Here is a 24,340-nt window from a genome sequence, read left to right as displayed (position 1 = left end):
CTTTAAACAGTTGGAAGCTGCCAGTCGACCTCTATATGAGAGGAGTCCATACTCCCAATTGTCTATTATTGTTAGGTTATTAAGTATTAAATCAGATTGAAATATTCTACATGGGGCAATGGACTCTGTGATTGACCTTATGAATGAATTAGTTGACCCAAATCTAGAGATACTTGATAATTTCTACAAGGCGAAGAGGTTGGTGTCAAAGTTAGGACTGTCGTCGATGAGAATCGATTGTTGTGAAAATGGTTGCATATTATACTATAAGGATGACATTGATCTAGAATGTTGTAAGTTTTGCGGAAGAGCTTATTTTAAGCAACCTCCTAATAGGGAAAAAAGTTATTGTTATGGAGATGCATTGCTTACCTCTTATTCCAAGGCTAAAAAGGTTGTATGCATCAAATAGGTCAGCCCCTCATATGAGATGGCACCATGAAAATAGAAGACCACCTAGTGTTTTATGTCATCCATCTGACAGAGAAGCCTGGAAGCATTTTGATAGAGTATATCCATACTTCACAGCTGAACCATGGAACATTAGGTTAGGTTTATGTTCAGATATATTTACTCCATATTCTATTTCTGTTGCGCTATATTCTTGTTGGCCTATATATTTGACACTATATAATTTTCCACCTGAGATGTGCATGAACAGTCTATATATATATATATATATATATATATATATATATATATATATATATATCTTAATTGCATTATTCCTGGCCCGCCTAATCCAAAAATCATGATTGATGTATACTTACAACCTTTTATTGATGAGTTGAATCAATTGTGGGTTGAAGGGGGTGAAACATTTGATGTGTCACTTAAGCAAAATTTTAATTTGCGGACTATCTTAATGTGGACTATTAGTGATTTTCCTGCATACGGAATGTTGTTTAGGTGGATGACAATAGGAAAGTTAGCCTATCCTTATAGTATGGAAAATACTAAATCATTTACTTTAAAATATAGCCGAAAAAATTATTAGTTTGATTGTCACTGTCGATTTTTGTCAATGGATCATGGTTTAGGAATATGAAAATGCATTTAGAAATAATACGGTTGAATGAGACTTTCCACCTCCAATTTTTATGGGATAACAAGTTTGGGAGAGGGTTCGACACTTTCCAAAGGTTACAGAAGAACAACCGTACAGATTTGATGGGCATGGTGTTATAGATAATTGGACAAAACAGAGTATATTTTGGGAATCATCATATTGGAAGGATTATCTTCTTCAACATAATCTTGATCCCATGCTAATTGAAAAAAAATTCTTTGATAATTTATTCAACATAGTAATGGATGTCAATGTAAAGACAAAAGACAGTGTTAAAGCTAGAATGGACTTATCAGAATATTGTAGGCGAAAAGATTTATAATTGTAGGATAAATCAAACAAAAAGGTTTTCAAGCCTAAGGCTAGCTATTAATTTACAATGGACCAAAAGTGTAAGATATGTGAATGGGTTGAGCAGCTGAAAATGCCTGTTGGTCTTGCATCAAATTTAAGGAAGCGTGTTGATATGGAGCACGAAAATTTATTTGATATGAAAAGTCATGATTGTCATATTTTAATGGAAATATTACTCCCCATAGCATTTAGTAGCTTGTCTAAAAGAATCTGGAAACCCATGACTGAAATTAGTTTGTTTTTCAAAGACTTGTGTCCAGCACACTGATAGAAGAGAACTTAATCCGGATGGAAAAAAATATTCCTATAATTACAAATAATCTAGAGAAGATTCTTCCACCTGGGTTTTGGGATGTTATGGAACATCTTCTTGTGCATCTTGTACAAGAAGCTCATCTTAGAGGTTTTGTTCAAGGTCGATAGATGTATCCATTTGAGAGGTAATTATTGTAAATCTTAATATATTCCTCTCCACTAATGGTTTTTTAAGAATTATCATAATATAATATTATATAGTACTATTGGTAAGACTAAACGGAGTATCAAGTAACAACATAGAATTGAAGGATCAAAGTGTGAAGCCTATCTTGCTAAGAAAACATCTAATTTCTGTTTGTATTACTTTGCAAGTGATGTTCAATGTTCACAAAATAGGCCTAATCGTCACGACGATGATGGTGAGGTTTCTAGAAAGCCACTATCAATCTTCAATCAACTAGGCAAAGGTTCAAAAAACCGTACCAGGAGGCATCTTAGTTCAATAGAGTTTAAGTATGAATCAATACATATCTTGTTGAATTGCCCTCAAGTTAAACCATTTCTTGAGTAAATTGTTATTATTTTGCATTACATATGCAATTACAATACAAAGTGACTAACTCAATTGTCATCCTCTTTGATAGCTACTTTGTGCAGTTGTATGGCGATGATAAAGTTTGTCAATATTTTTCAACATGGTTTAAAGATTATGTAAGTGTTGCAATTTTTTCATAATGCTATAATTATTAGAAAGTCCACATTTGATTAATTCTAATTTTCTATTCTCGACTATTTATAGGTTTATGATACAAGAAATGGTCAATTTGACCAATTTTTGAAGGATTTAACTTTGGGGCCTGTTGACACCTAATTTTTGCCCTCCACAACCTAATTTAATTTCGAGTTTCTTCAATTTTAAAATAAAATCACAACAATTATTTTGTTCAAATAAATACTAGTTTAAATTACTTATTCAATTCAATTTTATCATTTAATTAACGATTATACATTTTTCGCATTTTTATATACGAGAGTGTGTAAATTTTGTTATTTAGATGAACGTTTTCATTAAAATTAGATTTTTATTGATTAAACTTGAAAATTAATTCAAATGGATAAAATCTTGATTTTAAATATGATTTACTCTCAAAATATTTTATTTGGAGGAATATTTGTTGGATTTTTATCAAATTAAGAAACTCGAGGTTAATTTATTACTTGGTTCGTGCCAGATTGCGATTCAATTTAGCGAACTAATTAAATATGACCTCAATTGAAATCAAATTGGCCCCAATTGTAACGCAATTGGCCAATAGATATTCAATTTGGTTAGAACTTGAATAAGTCATTTAAATTGTAATTCAATCTTAATCCTCAGAAGTTACCATTTCTTAATTGGAGTTATTTTAATCCGATTAAATTTAATTAGGGTTATTTTTTATCCAATTAAATTTAATTATGATTATTCTAATCTAATTAAATTTAATTAGGGTTATTTAATAACCCAATTAGATCTAATTGGGTTATCAAATAACCCCAATTGTTAACCGCCTCAGGCCCAGCCCACTCTTCAAATTATCCCAGCCTAACACCATACCTCCATTCACCAGTCCAATACACTAGCCATACCCGACCCATTTTAGCTTCTCCTCAACAAAACAGCAACATACACCAACTCCATGAATAGACGACAACACCAACATCTACGTCACGAACCCGACCACCTCGAACCTGACCCAGCTCCGAAACCCGTCCCCAACAACATCGATTCAACCCGAACTAACAAATCATCTAAAAGACCACGCAGGTGTCCTCTGACATTCAAAATTTGTTGGTAACGGATAGAGTTGTACGAACTAGTACTAGTTCTACAACTAAGCCTTATCCTTAATCAAATTTTTGAATTTCCCCTGTAAAATTCCCAAAAAATAACCTCGATTTCACTTCTCCCACATTGATAGAAATGGGATTCGATCTCCCCAATCTCTTCTATATAAATGCGGCCTTGCTAAGCTGAAAAAGATGGAGGTCTTGAAGGCTGAAAATGGAGCACTCAAGCAAACCCTCGTTCTACTAAAAATCTTTATCTTCGAAAAAGGTCGGTGGTTAATCGACGTTGTCAAGTTGAGGAATGATTCCTGGTGGTGTTGGAATCCGACATTAGCTCGAAGGTCTCGTTTTGCTGCCCAAGAACAGGTTAGTCATCGATTTTATTTTTCTCATTTTGTTGCGTTATAATAGTCGTAGTATTTTTCGATTAAGTATATTATTTGTTGGGTGTCCGATGTAGAGTCCTTAAAGGCCTTAGGTTTCTCTTCTCTTTAGTAAAGACAATATTTGGTGTTATTGTTATGTTAAGCTAATCTTTGTCGTAGTTGTTTAATATGCAATTTCTACTAGTTTCGCCTCAACTTTGAAACCCGTCATTTAAACGTGATGTCATTGACAAATTTGTGACCTAATGCCTAATCTTGTATGCTGCTTGTGGTTTGAATAATTGGATTCTTGGCTAAAGTTAGATGTTTTGATTTTGCATAATAGTTTTCAGCCTCAAGCTGCTTTGTTCGTAGTTGCATCTTCAAAATCTTGAGTATTGGGGTTTGTTTTCTGTGGAGGCTATGAAATCCCCAGGTTTCACATGGTAAATTATGAATTTCTAAACTTGGTTTTTGTATCCGCATTTAGGATATATTGATTTTTAAAACTTCTAACTTTGTTCTTTTTTTCTTCTAATTGGCCTGGGAATGCATTTGTCTTTTGTTTATGTGATTTTTGATGAAATTTTCCCTCGAACTCGGCCTCGTGTATGATGTTTTTGTTTGAATGCAGAGCTTTTAGCCTAAATGTTGCCAATACCCTGTTCTAAAAAGGGTCGCTGATTCTATTTGTTTTTCTTGCAAATGATTGAAGAAAAATGTTAGATTCTATGATCTTTTGGTGTTTTTGTGATTAGCGATGTAAAGTCCTTGTGAGCATTATTTTACAAAAACCTTAATTGCCTTATCCGGTGGTTTGTAGGTACTTTTTACTAATCAATTATCATCCAGCTTAGTAGATCAGCTGACTATTTTCTTTCAAGAAATTCTAGGTTGTGGTTATTTTCAGAGAAAGGCAAATCTTCATTTAATCAAGATTAATTTCTGCTTGTCAAGTTTTATCGGAATTTTCTTTTACGTGCTATGAGCCCGCCATGACTTCTTTGATTATAAATCTCCATAGTTTGTAAAACAAGGCGAGGAGGAACAAGAAAGATTTTTTTTTAGTTTTAAAAGAGTTTTACCATATGTCTGCATACTTATAATTTTTTGTTTATCGATCATGTTCTGATTCAATGGATTATAGAGTAAGGAGAAATGCTGATATTCACGTACTGTGTCTAGGTGGGATACACCTTTGGGAATTTTGATTTTTTGTTTTGATTTCATTCAAACTGTTGTTATTTCCATCTCTGATTTATGTATTTCCAGCTAACTCTCTCCCTGTATTCCTCTGTATCTTCCTTCTCTTTAAAATGGTCAAGTTTGGAGGTTGAAGTAGTGTATGGATGATGATTCTTTAAAGTATGTTACGGATCTTCCTAATGTTATTGAGCAAACCATGGATACATTCTTGTGACAATTTTCTTTTAGTTGACTTGTCTGTTTGGTTTGCTCACCTTTTCATTTGAGTTCTTTAAAAAGGAGTCATGTTATCTTAGTGCAAACAATAGGTTGATTTTTGTGCCAGTATGCTGTTTTGAGACCTGTTGCTTCCTTTTATTTGGTCATATTATCTTATCATAGTACTATTTTGAGTAATCTTGTCATTCTGAGTGCCATTTGTATAATTGATAATAATATTAGCAAAAAGATCCCATGCTTCATTACTGATTCATTCTTTCTTGTTCAGTTCATTTTACTCTTCAAGACATTTGTTTTGTATATCCGATGTTTGCGTACAAATCTGTCATCCCAAATATTTGTTTAATTGACGTGGTATTTGTATGTATATTCATGATCTTAGAGTTCATGTAAATTTAGTTACATGTGTCTATATGTAGTAAGCGAATTGCTATTTTAGTTTGTTTTAAAATGTTGTCTTTTTCATCGCATAATTTATCTACAAGTGTAGAATTTATGAGAATATACATTAATTCCTTCATCTTTTTATTTGCATGAACCAGCCTTGGAGTTCAAATGGACATTTTTCTCCTCACATTTCATAATAGGGCCTACATGGACCACCTTCTCGAATCAATTTTGAAGCCTCCAAAATCGACCTTATGGTATACCGAAGGCAAGGAGTCGAAGGAAGAAGAAATAAGTTAAAAGCCATCTTTGAAACGGCCAAGGGACTTGAAAGTCCCATTTTTCATTTGTTTTGCTTATTTATTTATTTAGTCCTTTATTGTTGTCTTTATTTATTTCTTTTCATTATTCATTCCTTTTGGGCCTCGAAGCCAAAACTGTATTTAATACAGGTGGAGCAAGATTCGAGCCAAAGGTTCGAAAACTAGATTAGGACAGGTGAAACGGGTCAAAGGCTCAACTAGACTAGGACAGATTTTGTTGGTTTGGGCCAATGGCTTAAATCCCTTATTCCTCCCCTTCCCCTGTTCCCTATGTTTGTTTTCCTTATGTGCTTTCCGAACTTAGTTAGATCCTTAGTTAAGTCGCTAAAAACTGGTTTTGCATAAACACCAAAATATTTCTAAAATTGATTTCTTTTCAAAAAAATAATTTTTACTTCAAAGTTAGTCAAAGACGATTTTCAAACAGTCCGGATAACCATAAGTTAGCGGAGGTTTTAGGTGCCTAACACCATCCTAAAACGTTAATAGGAACCACTTATCTAGAATCTCTAACTTAAAATGATTTTTCTATTTTGAATCGTTTGAAGTAACTCTCTAAAAGGTTTCTTAATTCCTGTTCAAAATAAAGTGGTGACTCTCTTAAAGTCAAAATTTCTCCACAAAACAGGGCCCATTAAGGTTTATTATATGGAAAAGTATACAGTAAATGGTTTTAAATTTAACACCGAAGAATGCTCTAAATATAAAAAAAACTAGTAACATAAAGTCTAGTTAAAAGGTGATGATGGAGATCATAATGGGGTTGATTATATGGGATACTTAAGGAGATTTTAGAAATAGAGTATTTTGGTTGGCCAAAAAAAAAATTATATTATTTAGATGCAAGTGGTTCGACCCAACCCCAAATAGAGAAACGATGGAAATCAAACAATATAATATCATAGAAGTAAGGCACACACGGGAGTATGGGGCGTACGATCCTTTCATCATTGCACATAATGCTAAGCAAGTGTATTATGCTCCTTATCCATTACGTCCAAATAAATCAGATTGGTGGGCCATAATTAAAATCAAGCCTGTGGATCGAGTGGAAGTTGAAAATGTGTTAGATGTTGCATACCAGGCTGATGACATATCATGTGTTCACCAACCAGTTGATGGTGGCTTAGAAGATAATTTAGAGTATCCTGAACACATATTAGAAGAGGTTAATATAAAAGAAGTAGAATTAACAGCAAATGAAGAGGTGGAAGAATCAAATGATGAAAATAAAAAATAGACGAGGAAGAATGGTCAAAATAGGAAAAGGGTCAGAAGAGGAGGAATGATAATTTGAAATAACACATCTGCATTTTTTTGTTTCTTTGTTTGATTTAGTTTATTTTCTTTTTCCCTAATTTGATCAATGTAGTTTTTGTTTACTCTATTTTTATTTTTAGCTGAGAATTATTGGTTTGTTTTAATGTTGTTCTCATTTTCAAGTTTTTTTTGGAGTTCTTGAAGTGAAAATTGTTGTGTTAATCTCTGATTGGTATATTTCTCAAAATATATTGGTGTGTCTACCTCTCACTGTGCATTGATAGGTGCTCAGGTTTGGTTTTTCTCTTAGTAAATTTCTGTTCATTGATGTTACATGTGTTACACCATACATATGTCATAGGTTTGGTTTTCCTCACATACAGTTATATGGTAAAAATGTGTACATTTATGGTTTCTCTAAACTATGGTTTACTTGAAGATATTATATGAAAATTCGTGTAGATGGTAAGCGGCGATAAGGACATGGGTACTGCTAATGCTCCCAAAAAGAAATCAAAGAAGGCTAGTAGAATCAACAGGCGATCGACAGGTACACATATTAGATCAGACTCAACACTATCTCATCCATCATGAGGCCCACTAATATGTAGGCCTCCTAAACCAACTGATCAGTCTTATAGTCAACTTTCTTCACAAATTCATCCTCCGTCGTCCTATATTGATCCATCACTAGCATATACTCAGCAGCTTCCATATACGCCGATGATGAGGCCCATATCAGGTCATGCTACCTCATATTTATACAGTTAATTGCCTCCCGTGATGTAGCTGCAGATATCTTGTGCCTCGCATATAGTTACTCCTAACCCTGCTAACTCACAACCTTCATCACTATCTACTCCACAAATTAGGATATCAAGTCTTCCGCTTTGAGGAAACATCTCTAAACCTGACATTCCTACCATAGACCAGTCTATTACACATAGTCAGATCCATCCACAAGCTAGCATGAGGGACATGCGTAACAGACTTATCATAAAGCCTAACGGCTAGGGGTATGGTTTTTACAAAATCTATTTAGTTTATGAATCTCTCATAATTGTTTTAGCTTTAACCTATAAATGCTTAAATTTTGGAATACAGTTTTAATCCAAATGCTGTTGTGAGGATCCTTTCTCAAATAATTCAAGATCTTTATAGGTTGCTGTCACGAGCTAGGACAAGTTACCAGACAATCTCAGGAATCAGATTCTTTTGGAATTTAGGGTATATTCTTTTCCATGCTCTTTTTTCCTTACTGATTTATCAAAAAAGTTCAAAAACAAAAGAAATTTGTGGCGGTGCAGCTTCTTGTTACCTTCTCTATTCTATGTCTAGTATCTCATCCCCTTCTTGTTACTTTCTTACTATGTTATCTCATCTTAGTTAGTTTTCAACTTATGATATATCTGGCATAAATGAGGCTACTAAAAGAAATTGTTCTGCAGCGTGCTAGGATTACATCTTTATTTAGGTGTGCTTACCTATCTATTAATATAGTATGACCTTTCCAGTTTACATTAACTGTTCGCAATAATCGATGGCCTAAATCTTGTACTATTATTATCTCTTATTTGGAAAACTGTTTGGTTATCAATTGATGTTCTTGTCTTAGCCCTGGTGTGTAATATCTGCTTGTACACTGAAACCATGAGTTTGGCCCTTTTACTAGGAGGTTAAATGCTTGTGTAATTGTCAATAGTGTTAAAAATCTGCAGTGTGCAATGCTGTGAGAAGAAACTGAGAATTGTTAGAATATTTACAGCTTTGTATTTGAGTATCCACCGGTGCACCATATGAAAGATGATAAAAAATCTAAAGCCTTATTAATGTCATGATCTTACCTCTTTTCGTCTAATGTACTCAGCAATTTGACCACTAGATATTGCCCTAACCATAGCACCCACATTAGATAAAGAACCAAATAAAGAGAACTGAAAATATTAGCTTTAGTCAGCAATTGTTCTCGAGTAGATAAATTGAATTGCATCAAGCAAAATGACCCGTTACCTCAGATACAGTGAGCTTCAGATCATTGATTATAGAAGTTTGCACAGGCGATGAGTATTTAGAATACAAAAAATCAACCTAGAAAAGAACAAAACAATTGATCAAATAGAGACATGAGCACATAAATACAGAAATAGATACGTATTAGAAAGTTTTCTATAAGAAATCTGATTGTGTAGTTTGGATTATTTGTCAGCTTTGTTAAGTGTGATAACTTAAATCTCATTTGTTTTTGTTTTTCATAATTTTGAATCAATTTGTACTTGCTTTATTTAGCCAAGGGTCTATTGGGAACAATATATCTATGTCAATGAGGTACGGGTAATTTATCTTAGTTTATCTTGTCATTATAGAGAAAGTGTTTTATTATCAAATTAATTTATCTTAGTTTATCTTGTTATTACAGAGAAAGTGTTTTTGGCATCCAAAAAATGAAGCCCAGATTAAAGCAAACTTCAAGTAAAAGTTGGGCGCATACTTACTGGCTTGTTATCAAAAGCTCATGAAAATAACAACAGGCCTAGGTGGATTCTACCTAAAAATTGGCAAAAGTTAGTTGACCATTGGGAGATAGATTTGAGGTTCAAGCAGATGAGAGATATTGGCAAGAAATCTAGAGCATCTCTTAAAGGTGGTTCTTTACATACGAGTGGAGCTCAGAGTCAGGGAAACATAAGGAGAAAACTGGTACATCATTCATGTGATTTTTGTAATTTTTATTGAATTGTGACTGCTTAGTGATACCTTAGCCTAAGACAACTGATTATTCTAGGTTATTTAACATGAGATGCTATAATGAACCGATACTAACAGTAATATAAATATAAAAAATATTTAGTTAATCTTTTAATCTGTAGTTGAAGTTCAGGCTATAGATTTCTGGACAAATGAAAATTCAATTAAAATTAGAAATTCTTAACTAAAATGATTGTTCTTGTATGTCTGGTCGCCTATCACATCTTCATGCCCTTGATTTCTTCGTCTAAGTTATGTCTCTATGGCTGAAATTGATTTATCTTCACAAACATGCAGATGTATGCTAGTTAAACACATGTTTCTTTCCCATTGCTCACCAATCTAGCATGTCCGAACATCCATCTTACCAGTTCATCAAGAAGAGCCCTATATTTAGTATTAATTTTCTGAAAATTTATACCTGATAGTTGCCAATTCTTGTTCTCCTAAATTCCCTAGAGAGTTTATCAATTTTTTTCCAGACTTATTAGCTATCTGTGTGCCACACCCTTTATGTTGCTGATTGCTACCAATTGGAGCAGCCACCGTAGTTGTAATTTTTTCACTACTCTTAGGCAAAAAATTGGTGCATTATGATTGAAACTTTTTCACTTCTCATCGGCAAAATAATGGTGCATTATGGTTGAGAATGCTGTCCGAAATTGGTGAGTAATTCTCTGATATACCCATATATATCTTTTAAACATGGGTGTTACAAGTCTAATGAAGGATACTTGTAACATAGCTTTTGGTGAGATCAGAATTAGAGTTGGTTTTTACACAAGGTGAAATGTTTATATTGAATGGAAAAGACATGAGTATTCAATAGGCATTGGGCATACGGCAAAAGAGATACATAGATATATTTCTTGACTCATGTCCAGTGAGTTTACTTGTCATGTCTCCTTGATAAAAGGAATGTAGACAGTACATAATCGGGCAAGGCACACTTTGTTAATTGAATGTTGGGGTAAATACTGAAATTGTACTATAATATGATCATTGCTTAGTTCCCAGTAAAGAGAAAATATTGTAGTTTTTTTATGTGCTATAGTTCTGCTCTATACTATTTAACATCTTCTCCAAAATTTCAGTCCATTTAGTTTAGGTGTATACCAATTACTACACAAATTTCTACTTATAAATAATAAATTGAGATGGTGTCATCTGATTAATTATTTCTAGATTTTTAGTATCTATTTATGATAAATATAAGAGAAGAATATTATTGGATTATGTATCTACACTATATAAAGAACCTTTATGGTACATAAGTTATTCAGAATGAGAACAACTTCAGTCAATGTACATTCAATATTTTTAATGTTTCAATCAGTGTTTCGTAATCATTATTTCATAGCAATTAAAATTAAATTAATTTTGTTTGCAGGAAAAGGAACGTGGGAGGCCAATAACTCAGGCTGAGGCATTCAAGGCTACACACATAAGGAAGAAGAAAACCCCTGGAGATCCTGATGTTTAGGTTGAGCCACGAGCTCAACTGACCTATGTAAGCCTCTATTTCTAGTAGTTATTACTTTATTTTCTAAATTTATATTCTAATATTATTATCATTAAATTAAGAATTGATATCTGCAATTCATAGAGGATTTTTGCCAAACTCTGCTAGAAGATAGGCGAGACCTACCACTTAGCCAAGATCAAAATGAGAGAATATGGTTAGATGCGATTGGTGGACCGAGTAGGTATGGATATGCTTATGGATTGCCTCAATGAACCTTTCGTGAATTTCATTTGGAACTAGAAGGCCTCAGTAGTTTCCAAGATGATAAGTCAAGGGAAACGATTTTGGCTTTGAAGCAGCAAATAGCGAAGTTAAGGCCTCACGGGCTAAGGAAAGGCAAAGAGATATATAGAATGCAGGAGTGAAGGCCCAATTTGAGGCATTACTTGCTTCGGGGGGGATTTCTTCTTATCCCGGTGATGTAGTACGCCCTCCTCAACCTCCACAGTCTCTACCTATTTCACATGGAGTATATGGTCAATACAGAGATGTGATTGAGGAGCCTAGTAGTGACGAGGATTACTATGTGGACAATACACCACCGCGTTGATAAAGTTGAATATTGTCTAGATAATACAAACTATATATTTTATGGTGGTTTATTTGAATTCTTAAGTATTTTTGAATGCATTAAAACTTTAAAGTAGTATGAACAATAGTATTGTTAAATAACTTATGACTTCTATGTTTTTCTCCTTCAATTTCAAGGTATTTAAATTTTATTTTCATTTAGTGGTTATTGGATTGTATTTACTTGTATTTGTTGTAGTTTGATTGATTGATAGGAGTTCTTGAAGCTTGATTTAATTGATTATATTGTATATATTATTGAATTGAATTAAAATGGTAGCTATTTGTAAAAGCTCTTTTTTTTGCAAAAAGAGACCTCATGAGGTTGCTATTTCGCATTTTCATTTTTTCGTAAATGCACAAAAGTGACTTAATGAGGTCTCTTTTTCACAATTTCATTTTTCACATGCTCAAATAAGAGACTGCAAGAGGTCGCTCATATTTCAAATAAATTGCTTATAATAAAAAATTAAGAAGTTATAGTCACCTCATAAGGTATCTTTTAATTAAAAAATAAAACAAATAAAAATCAAATAGAGATATTATGAGGTCTCTTTTAATAAAATAATAATAATTATAAAAAATAATTTATAGACCTCAGGTGGTCTCTTTTTGAAAAATTCAAAAAATAACCTAGTAACCTTGTGAGGTTGCTTTTAAGCGACCTCATGAGGTCTCTTACAAAAAGCAACCTATGTTTTAGAGACCATCAATTGAGGTCTCTTTTGAAGTCCCTTTTTCTGGAAAAGAGACCTTATGAGGTCATAAGGTCTCTTTTTTAAGTCTTTTTTTTATAGCTTTTTTAGTAGTGTATACCATAATTTTCCCGAGCTTCTAAATAATTCATATCGTGAGCACCTACCTTATTTCATCCTCAAAAGGTTGACTAATTGATACCGGAGACACACGGGTATATCTAGTACTTGAACTACCTCTGCCGTAACTGCCACCAATTCATTTTTTACTACCATTACCACTTTTGAGATTAAAATTTTTTGACACTTTTACCGAGGTTTCTTAATTTATTCATATTATAAATTAACCTAATAAATATTCAAAATACACAAAAATAATAAAAATAAATATTCAACAAATAATACACTAATTAAAAAATAAAAGTAAGAGATGCAACGACAATACCAAATTATAAAAGTATCCGAAAGCTCCGACTTTAAAAAACCTTCACTTGATATTTGTTATTACGAAATTTAAAAATAAAATTGAGCATTTTAGGAGATAATTAGAATATTTGAGAGAGAATGGGAGACTGGGAATGTGTGAAAAGTGATTTGAATCTAGGGTATTTATTGAATTTTTTTTGAATTAAATTTAAAAAAAGAATTAGAAAGAGGCCAAATGGCCGTTGAAGGTCCACAACGGTATTATTATCGTTGGGCCTCAACGGTTCATTTAGGCCAACCAATGGTCAATTCCCAATTTTCCAAATCCAAACTAAAAAATAAAAAATTTAAACAATCGGGTCGGGTCGGGTCGGGTCACTAGTGGGCCTGATCGATTTCTTAATTGGGTCGGTCCACCGGCCAAATCATCCCAGACGGCCCAGTCCGAGACCGGTGGCCCACCGGGCTGGGTCAATTAAACAGGCTAGGTTAATTAGGCCGGAAGGGGCCAACCCAGCCCGAATGACAGGTTTACTTTAAACTGCTCCGCCTATTTTTGTGTGTGATGACATTTGTAATTGTGAAATTAAGGAATAAGTAGTTACAATAATCGTTAATGTCTTTTGACATCTTTAGATATTGTGGACCCATGTATTGACTTAGTCTACAATATAGTTAGCCTAGTTGGATGGTGCATTAATAGCGATGATATGTGGAATCATGCATTCATTCAGTCTACGACAATCACGTCGGACCTACTTGTTGAACTAGGTGTGGCCAAATTTGGCTTTGAATTTTGTTGGACGAGGTTGCAAGTTAATTTTGCCTCCATATTTGACTATATCATTTGGTTCTGGCATAGTACCATGAGTATTTAAATTGAAGGAAATTATTATACAAAGATAGGTTGGAGTCAATAAAATAAGAATGCATAATTGGAGAGTAACGTTAAATTAATTTTGAACCCACACGTTACATTATGAGTTTCTAAGGAATTTAATTCTTTATTGTTGTCAATGTTTCAAATTAATCCCTTACAAATGGAACAGAGAACAGTATTATTAACGACACTTCATATTACAGAACTTAGACAAACTTTAAGAATGGAACAAATCAAACTTGACATTAGCTTTTTCCTATTCGAAAACAATGTAGTAGAAGAGGGGAAGATGAATTCAAATTTCAATGTTTGAAATCTGAAGCAAGGCCTCTGAATTTAAAAACTTGTTTTGGAATATGATTTTTGTTCAAAAAAATCATTGGTGTCATCCCTCTTCAAAATAATTATCGTCTTTTCTAACAATAGGCACACGAAAAATAACGTGAAATATTGTTTAAAAAATTTTTAAAAGTAAGAAAGTTCTACCAATAAAATATATCAATCAATCATCAACTCAAGAGCATATCATCTTCCCAACTCTTTAAATGACATTTTGTATTTATACCCTATAAATTTCTTTCTTCTTTATATGGGACGAAGTCTCTTCATTAATATAACACCCCAAAAATCTATCTCGAGACGTCACACGGTTCTTAGGACCACAAGTGATCCAAAGCTAACTCTTCTACTGGTATAACTCATAAGCAACTGAATAAATATGGATAAAATGACTGAGTTTACTGTGCGGAAACATAATAATGATGGAATCTGTGAAAATACAGTACTGATACAATTGTACATTCTGATAAAGTCTAAAAAGAGGCACTGAAATTACATGACTAACTCTAACTGACGTCTATGAAGCCTCTACTATACTGACTATAGATAGCTAGGACATGACCCCAACTACTACTAATCAATACATAGGAGTAAGAAAGTAAAGTACATAAATAACATTTACCTAAAGTTCCCGAAGTAAGAGGAGTCATCATCTACTGGCTGGAAGTTGCAACTGTCTGAATACAGTATGCGTGCTACAACTCGTACCTACATTATGAGACAATGTAGCACATAGACATATATGTGGATCAGTACTTTGAGGATGTACTGAGTATATAGGGGTGGATCTGATTTCATGAGAATGAGAATGAGAGGTTTATAACATGAAAACTTGGGGTATTACAACATCTCCCCCTTGAGACCGTTCGTCCCCGAATGTTACTGATTTGGTCGAAATCCTAGGAAAAGACTGAGACGATACACAGGATACTTACGAACTAAATCATGACTTAATATCTAAATCTGAAACTGATGCATGATGTATGTACTGAGCCAACTTTCATAATTTACCTGGATGCGAACAAACTACCTTTTGAAATGGCCATACTCACGAACTTTCAGGTAGTGAGACTAAACTAAATTGGAAGATGGAAAAACTATAGAAATTTGCCTGCTTGACTATCAAACGTACTGGATTGATGGCTATATGGACTGAATCATACTAAATGCTCAAACCCAAATAGGGTATTTCTTCAACACTCTTTTTGAAAGTTTTAATGATATTAGGGAGTAAGGGACTCCGGGCATGATCTGAATAAGATCTCAGAATAAGAAATTACAACATCGCCCTAAATCTATAGCATGGAATATAAACCTACAAATCATAAGTTAGGATAGAAGTACTAGGACTAAAGCAATGCAACTTCTTACTTTCAAGCTTAGCAACACTTGTCAAACACTCTCTTAACTATACTATTCCCTTCAAATACCATACTTTCTTGATTCATCTTATAATTCTCACATGGCATTGATAGATCCGTCTACTAAAGTCTAAACTGAACTAAATCCTCTCATCAAGGTCAAGCCTAACTCGGAATCACAAGGTACTGCACATAACCTCATAATACTAGTCCGAACCATGGATTTAATACCCCAAGCATAGTCATAACTACTCACTCTAGGAAGATTCTTCGTATCACTTTAAACAACTAAACTCAACCTCTTACTAGAAACTCATTAATGCACAACACACCTATCCCCTTATATACCAACATGACGTTTAAGCCTATTTTCTTAATCACATATGCACTTCTAAACAAATACCCATAAGAGTATATTTCTCATATTTCTAATACCTCTATCAATAATAATTTCCGTACACTATTCAATTCTTAGGAAGACACACATAAAACGTTCCCAACTAACAAAGTCATACACAAAAAGTTTTACCTTAATATTCCTCCATTTATAGACCTACATAAAACAATCATACAATAATCTTCCAAAACATAACACATTTAATTTCCCCTATCTATATAAGTACTCATCATCACTATTAGAATCTGGAAGTATGACTTTATTACTCTTTCTATCATCTCCCCCTTAGCTTTAAAACATCACTCTAAGTCTGTGGAACCCTTTGCTATACTCTAAACTGAACTATACTCACTACACTCTAGAGTCTGAAACACAATAATACACTTAAATAATGAACTTACTCTGAAATACTACACCTGAAATTGTAAAACCCACTTCCAATACTTCCTTCTGAGGTACAACTCTATCTTTCTATAGCCCACTAGTCATAACATAATATTTTGAACACTTACCAACTTAGAATCTTCATGAGTATCATTACGTCCTGAGTTCACACCATCTAGAGCTTCAACTTTTGCTTTTATTCGCTCAATCTTCAAAGTTTCAAACTTAGATTCTAACACTTAACACAAATATCATCAATCTTTAATAAACCATACTACTTCCTTCGTACTCTGCTAATACCACATAATATCACATCTCCAAACTTATATTTTTCTCTAAACTATGAGAATCAAGATCATACCAAAAAGGCTAAACATCATCCACTCATTACTCTTTAACTTAGCTATTAAGAACATCATATACTACATAGCCTCATTCATACTCATCAATTCAAGGGTAACCATGCACCACTTAATAAATTTCGAGAATAATAAAGCCCCATATTACCTTAGGCACACCTCAACATCATACCTACAACATTATACTAAATTACGAATAAATGAACTTAAGCTCTTGCATAAACTGTTCAAGCCTACTAGATCACTTCCATACAACTAGCCACACTAACCAAGAAATCATCATATCCACCTTGATGACTATCCACTGTTCAAACTTAATGTCTTGTTCTAAACATGAGTAATAACCCAACCTCACATATAATCCTCACTTAGAAGCTATGAAATAAAACATCAAGAAACACTAGTCCATTAGAACTTCATAACAATAATAATCGATCGTAATCATATAGCATATCTTATCATAATCCATTAAAATATCCTCCTTATACACATCATTACTATTTACCCTTTTATACATCTAGATTACTATCATAGCTCCTAAATTTCAACTAGAACTCCTTTTTGCAACCTCAAGGAAATCCTAAATTAATGATACTAAACCACCAAACACTTTGTTAATATACTATACTTTTCAAATACAATAAATACCATCAATAACTCCTTCCGTACTTCAAGCAGAAAACAATTCACCTTAATTAATAACTCATTATTCCACTAAACTAGCACACAAGGACATATCACCTTAACAAAACTAGACAACATGCCTAAGTTTATCTCTATACTTTCTATCAATCGTCATTCCCACTTTTCTTTTCACTACTCTTCTATACCCATACTTTCAACTATAAGGCTCTACTATTTATAAATCATAACACTGAAGTTCATAATATCCCTCGAATGCATACTACATTCAATAATCTAGGTTCATGCTATCTTCTCTTACTAGCACTATATGTACTAAAAGGGTCAATGACCAATCTGAATACATATCTAATTCCGTCTCAACTAAACAACTCATAAGGATGAGAACGTAAACTTTCAACTTAAGGAACTTAATACACTAGGGAGTTTCTCTCAAGCCCCTTGTGTGACTTCTGAAGTTTCTGCTAGTAAATCTGAGAGTATTATCTGGAGAGGAATTGGAACTTGCTAATAATGTTATCTCAAGAATAAGTCATAGATGAGGAATTTTGGGGTAACACACGAATAGATAGGAGATTCTGAGAGAACAACTTTACTGTGTGATCTAGAGTAAGAAAGAAAGAAACTTTTCTTAAATGCCTCGTAGACTCTCGAAGAAAAGTACAGACGCCTCCGTACCATTCCACAAGACTCTACTAGACACGGCTTCACTGACACCCTAGGACATTTGAACCTTGTGCTCTGATATCAAGTTTGTAACGCCTCAAAAATCTATCCCGAGAGGTCACACGGTGCTTAGGACCACAAGTGATCCCAAGCTAACCCTTCTACTGGTATAACTCATAAGCAACTGAATAAATATGTATAAAATAACTGAGTTTACTGTGTGAAAACATAATAATGATGAAATTTATGAGAATACAATACTGATACAATTGTACATTCTGATAAAGTCTGAAAAGAGAGATTGAAATTACATGACTGACTCTAACTGACATATATGAAACCTCTACTATACTGACTATAGATAGCTAAGATGCGACCCCAACTACCACTAATCAATACATAGGAGTAAAAAAGTAAAGTACATAAATAAGATCTAACTAAAGTCACCAAAGTAAGAGGACTCATCATCAGCTTGCTGGAATCTACAACTGTCTGAATATAGTATGCGTGCTACAACTCGTACCTATATTATGAGACAATGTAGCACATAGACATATACGTGGATCAGTACTTTAAGGATATACTAAGTATACTGGGGTGAATGCATAAGTAAAATATTATCTCATCATCATAATTTGTAAAACAACGCATGCTAAATGTAGATGAATCACATTAGCTGGAATATCTGAAATACTGAAATTTGAAATCATGAATAGCAAATCATACTTTATAAATCTATTGAGTCATAACATCTAGTTCTAAAAGTTGTACTTGTATCCTCTCTTTAAATCATACTGTCTAAGTGTAGAAAAGATTCACTCTTAAATCTTAAATCTGAAGCTAATATCTTTTTGTAAAGCATAATCTAAGTAAAATTTGTGAGCCTTTACACTTAGTTTTCTAAAAGCTTTCCTGTTCTAAAATCTGTAGTCTGTAAGCTTTAAAACGTTAGGAAAAATACCTTATCTAAAGACTTTTAGGGACTTTGGGGAATCTTGGAACTTTGGGACTTAGAGAGTTTCTTCAAACCGACATAAACCGTGTGAGCTGACATGGAGTCCAACGTCTTACCCATGTTGGGGAGAGTTGTTCTACCCTTACCATCGGAATAGAACCTTAACTTAAGTGATCACTATCTTAGCCCACTATGGGAAAATTAGAAACCTACGGTGGCACGTAGTTCTGGGATATGAGACCTTGGAATCATACCCAACTCGATGCTAAATATTACTCGCATAATTATTGCTCAAAACTTTTAGGAAATCCACCTTAAATTAGCACAAGGGTCTATAATAAAAATCAATTATGCTTTTCTTTGCTTTAAATCATAAATAATGTGGATTCCTATCTTAGCTTAGGATCGAAAGATCAATCTTTCTTTGAAATATGAATGTTTGCTTGTTGAAGCATGATAATAATATACTCTTCATGAAATGTCAAAATTCAGTTGTGTTTAAATCATATGTATTTAAATGATCATAATTTCATAATGAAACTTAATTCTCAACAATTATCTTGGAAACACTTGAAAATATCAATTCACAGTAGGGATGTGTAATTCATGATATAAATTCTCAATTCAAAGCATAAATTGGTGGGATAAAAATGCAATTCAAGGCTTAAATCACTTATAATTTCATAAACTTTAAACAAGATACTTTGGGTATAAACCCCAACTTGTAAATCATGTAATCTTTAATAAAATTTAAATTTTTGGGCACAAGAATGAAAGATTTGTCCTTGTTCAAATCCTACATACCTCACTTGATGATCTTATATGAGAAAGCTTGAATCTTGGATTCCTATGATGCTTTTGAAGATGAGTTCTTGGATTTCTTGAATTGGAAATTCTTAATCTTGAACTATCTTGGAGAATTGATGAATAAGTTGGACTTGAATTCCTATTTGTGTTCTTGAATATTGTCTCTTGAAGAAGATAACTCAAATTGATGTTCTTGGAAATGTTCTTGAATGATTTTCTTGAAGAAGATTTGATGGAGTTCTTGGTGTTCTTGAGGGGGCTAGGGCTTTCTTTGGAGAGAAAAGGATGAATAATAATATAAATAATGTTTTGGGGCTTTAATTTTCTGTTATGGACAAGTTAAGGTAAAGTAAAGGACCTTTTTGCCCTTAAAAACATGAAAACAGAACTTGGGAAATAGCTGGGGGTGATGGAGCGCGTGTCGCGGGCATATCACCTCGGCTTACTGCCTTTTTACGAAAATGGCTGTAACTTTTTGCTCGGGTATTGGATTTTGGCGAAATTGGTGTCGTTGTAAAGCTAATTCAATTATATACAATTTGGTGGGTCTTCAGATAAAAAATTCTATTTATATAAAAAGTTATACACATTTAATGTAAACCCTTGTAGAATCAAATGTCAAATTTTGGACTAATCAAATTATCTTAGCTCAACTTGGCTCTAAGTGATTCCTATGAATACTTTTAACCTCAAGAGCACTTCACACACTAGGATAAAGATCATGAAACTTATATTCACATAGGAATCACTTGGATTATAGCTTATACACGTAAGACCGACGGTTCATAGACAAGCCCGAAAATGCGGGGTATTACAATTAACTATCCCAACGGTCATAAGATCAAATCCTATTTAGAACAAAATCCCAATAAAAGTTTTAATATTTTACTTACTGATCTCCCATGTTATTTTTTTAAAAATCTCCAAGGGAAAGGACCATTTCACTGGAGTGACATTTGTAGTGAGTCACCACCAAATCTCCCTCATTCCTTCCAGTTACCTATACCTTATCCCAATTGATAATAAATAAAGATTGCTTGTTGGCTGCTGCTATGTAGTGTGACCTCAATAGATTTTTAATAATGATTAGAAAAATAAAGAACCACAAAACTCTGTCCATAAAAAATTTATATAGAGTCTCGGTTTAATCCTCTTCCTTTTCTTCACTTTCATACTCTTTGTTTTCGGGTGATCATAGTGTGGACATGAAAAGATCAAACTTCAAAAAAGCTACTTTGTGGAGGAAAATGTCCAAACTTTGTGGAACATATGAACAATAAAATTAAACTATCCCAAGAGAATGAATGAGTTGATGTTCTTTGTGGATCATGTCTTTGACTGCTCCTCGATGTATCTAAACTCTTTTTTTTTTGTAATCTCTGTATATCTAAGTAATATATGTATATAGTGAGTCAAATTTGACGTTTAGATATTTTTCTAGAGCTGGTTTAGGGACGATTAAGGGTATGGCTGTAAATATGCTCACTTTCAAGGGTAAATATTAATATCAATAAAACACCTATAGTCCTCAACATAATTCTGGAAAACTCCTTACCCTTTCAGCCTTTCAATTGTTCTTTAAGAGCTAATGTCTGCAATTTAAGGGCAATTATTCTCTGAAGTTTTTGCTTAAACTTGTTTCTGCTCTCTTCAAATTGCTCAATTTTATTTGTTAATTTCATTGTTGTTGTCGTTATTATCCATCTTGATTTTGTCATTATATTTTTTCATTTATATGATCTATTTTTCTGCATTTATTGTTCTAATAGAAGATATAAAAAGATTCATCAATACTCATATTTTTCTGCACATTTCTTGGTTTGCTTTTGTTTACCTGGTACTTCTGTAATTTCAAATGAATTTTTTATTAGATAATGTTGTATAATACATGTTAACTTCTTTGTAATCGATCTTGTTTTAGATGGAGACAGTGTATAACTGAGGCTAGCAATTTATTTTATTTTTGTTCCTTGTAACTCTACATCTTCTTGATGTCATTTTTTTAAAGAAAAATATGAAACACCTTCATCAAAAATGATAGCTTTAGGATATTGAACTATGGAAAGAGTGTTTGGGTTGAAGAGGTTATTGCAGCTCTGACTTTTAGGAGAGTTGCAGATGGTTATTATATAATATCACTTGAATCAATACAACTATCCAAATAGGGAATGGAAGAATAACCTACAACCAAAAAATCTCTCGTAAACCAACAATTCTATTTTTGTTGAAGTACTTTAGGTTTAGAATGCTTAAATATTTCAACTGATTAGTATGTGTTGTTTTTCAGGCCTATGGCACAGATAAGATGGAAGTTAGAGCTACACTTCCATGATGACCGTGTTTGCATTTTTTGATCGGTTTTTGATACACACATGAGATAAACCTGTAACACAGCAAATAATTGGTGATGGTAAAATCATTTGGCTTCATCAGGTATAATAACTGAAATGGTTCATCTTAAATATAGGAAATTCCTTCTTTGTTAATGTTTCCTTTCTCCAACTATAAGCAAAATTCTCTTGTATTTTTTGTTTTCCTCTATTATTTCATCTTAGATGTCAATAAATTTGAGTGTAGCACCACTACACGGTTCAGCTTGAGTTGTTTTTACATTCATATCACCATTTATGTAATGTTACTTACTTGAGTCGGTGTCTTTTGGGAGCAGTTTCGCTACCTCAAAGTAAAGGTAAGGTCTGTGTCCCCTCTACCATTTCTAGACTCCACTTATGGGATTACATTGAGTATGTTGTTATCACTATTTTACCTCACTCCTTCGTCTTAAACGTGGAGTACAGAGACGTTAGCCTTATTGCGTAGTAGTCCTCCTATCTTGGTCAGTTGGTGCCCAGTAGACACTAGGAGGGTACTATCAACCCAAGCTATATATATGATTGTACTTTTATGTACATATTTACGGAGATGATATTGTTTGTCACTTGCTGTAGATTGGGAGAACGTGTATATATATATATATATATATGTATGTATGTAAGAGAGTGTGTGTCTGTGTGTGTGTTTGTATGTATAGAGAGAGAGCGAACTGATGTTCGGATTTTCAGTTACCAGGATCATATGAGTGGTCAAAAAACTTCCTTCTGTCCACATATAAGAAGTTCTAGAGAAGGTAAGTTTATTGGTTGTATATTTATTAAATTGAAATAGGTAAAACGATTATACCTCCCCCTTGTCCTTAACTTTGTTCATGTTTATAATTTTGATTAGGTGTGAAACTATGAATCCTGAATTTCGGCACACTATGAAGTAATCCAAGACGTAATCTTATGTCGTTTTTCTATCAAAACAATAAAGAAGTTCATACATATGAAGCTTATTATCAAGTGCTGCTACTGATAAATACATAACCAGTGCACAGTAAAGGAGTGCGTAATAGATAATCTTTTGTAGTAAAACTATTTATAATTTTTTTGGAAAACAATTTCATGTTAAAACAATAACGAATTGCATAGTAATCCAGGCGGTAACCTTTTGTAACTTATCACCACTTCCAGAATCTTTGAACTTTCCCTGATTTTGTCACGTGATGAATTATATGCACTTAAATATCCAAAAATTACTTGGGATCTTAGTATACCAACTTTGTATGCCCGGGATATATATATATATATATATTCGTGTTCATTTATAATTAGAATTTTGTTTGAGGAATATCAGAAAAGATAATTTTGTCTATTGCTGTTGATGTAGATTTTAGGTTTGAAATTTTTCCATTGCCCTTAATTTATTGTTGCATGTTTCCCAAATATGTTAGGGAGACTCCCAATTTTGAGAGTTTTCGTATAAGCAAGGTGAGTTGTGAAGGGGAAGGCCAATGCCTCGATACAAAGACGAGGCTCCCGTAGTCTGCATTTACACAGTTTGTGATGAATCCAAGTTCATCTCTGTCTTCTAAATAATAATAATTTATTCGATAATTTGTGATGATGTTATGGATTGATTATTGTGCAGATATTTGATAGTGAGGAATGTTCCGGCATTGGGTTGTGCTGATCAGCTCTCTCAACTTTTCTCCACTTACGGTCAAATCCAAGAATGCGCCCTCTCCATTCCTGTCTTTGGGGTTACTGTTATTGTGAATTTAAAGTCTTTTGGTTTGTTTTTATCTTGTGCGTTCTTTACTGTATCAGAAACATCCGTGGTATGGTCTGTGTACACTTACCCTCACTTTGTGGGTATGTTGTTCTTGGGTCCGTTTCTATATGAATCCTTGCTTTGAATCTTCAATGTTCTTAATAGAGTACTTTTTAACTCTATTTAGTTAGTTCCCAAAGGAGTATGGCATATGATCCTTTTCCTA

The 24,340-nt window shown here is 33.3% G+C and overlaps 2 long non-coding RNA genes across 2 annotated transcripts; both read left to right on the top strand.

Moving 5' to 3' along the window:
• Positions 1-3,231: 3,231 nt before the first annotated feature.
• LOC124899725 lies at positions 3,232-6,365 on the top strand. Its single transcript, XR_007057218.1, has 2 exons — positions 3,232-3,877; positions 5,844-6,365. It is a non-coding gene; the product is annotated as an uncharacterized LOC124899725 (long non-coding RNA).
• A 14,625-nt stretch (positions 6,366-20,990) lies between these two features.
• LOC107873102 lies at positions 20,991-24,340 on the top strand. Its single transcript, XR_001675100.2, has 2 exons — positions 20,991-22,455; positions 23,992-24,340. It is a non-coding gene; the product is annotated as an uncharacterized LOC107873102 (long non-coding RNA).

This window comes from Capsicum annuum, chromosome 6, assembly GCF_002878395.1.
Source record: "Capsicum annuum cultivar UCD-10X-F1 chromosome 6, UCD10Xv1.1, whole genome shotgun sequence".
NCBI lineage: Eukaryota > Viridiplantae > Streptophyta > Magnoliopsida > Solanales > Solanaceae > Capsicum > Capsicum annuum.
This window is presented reverse-complemented; position numbering and strand designations above follow the sequence as displayed.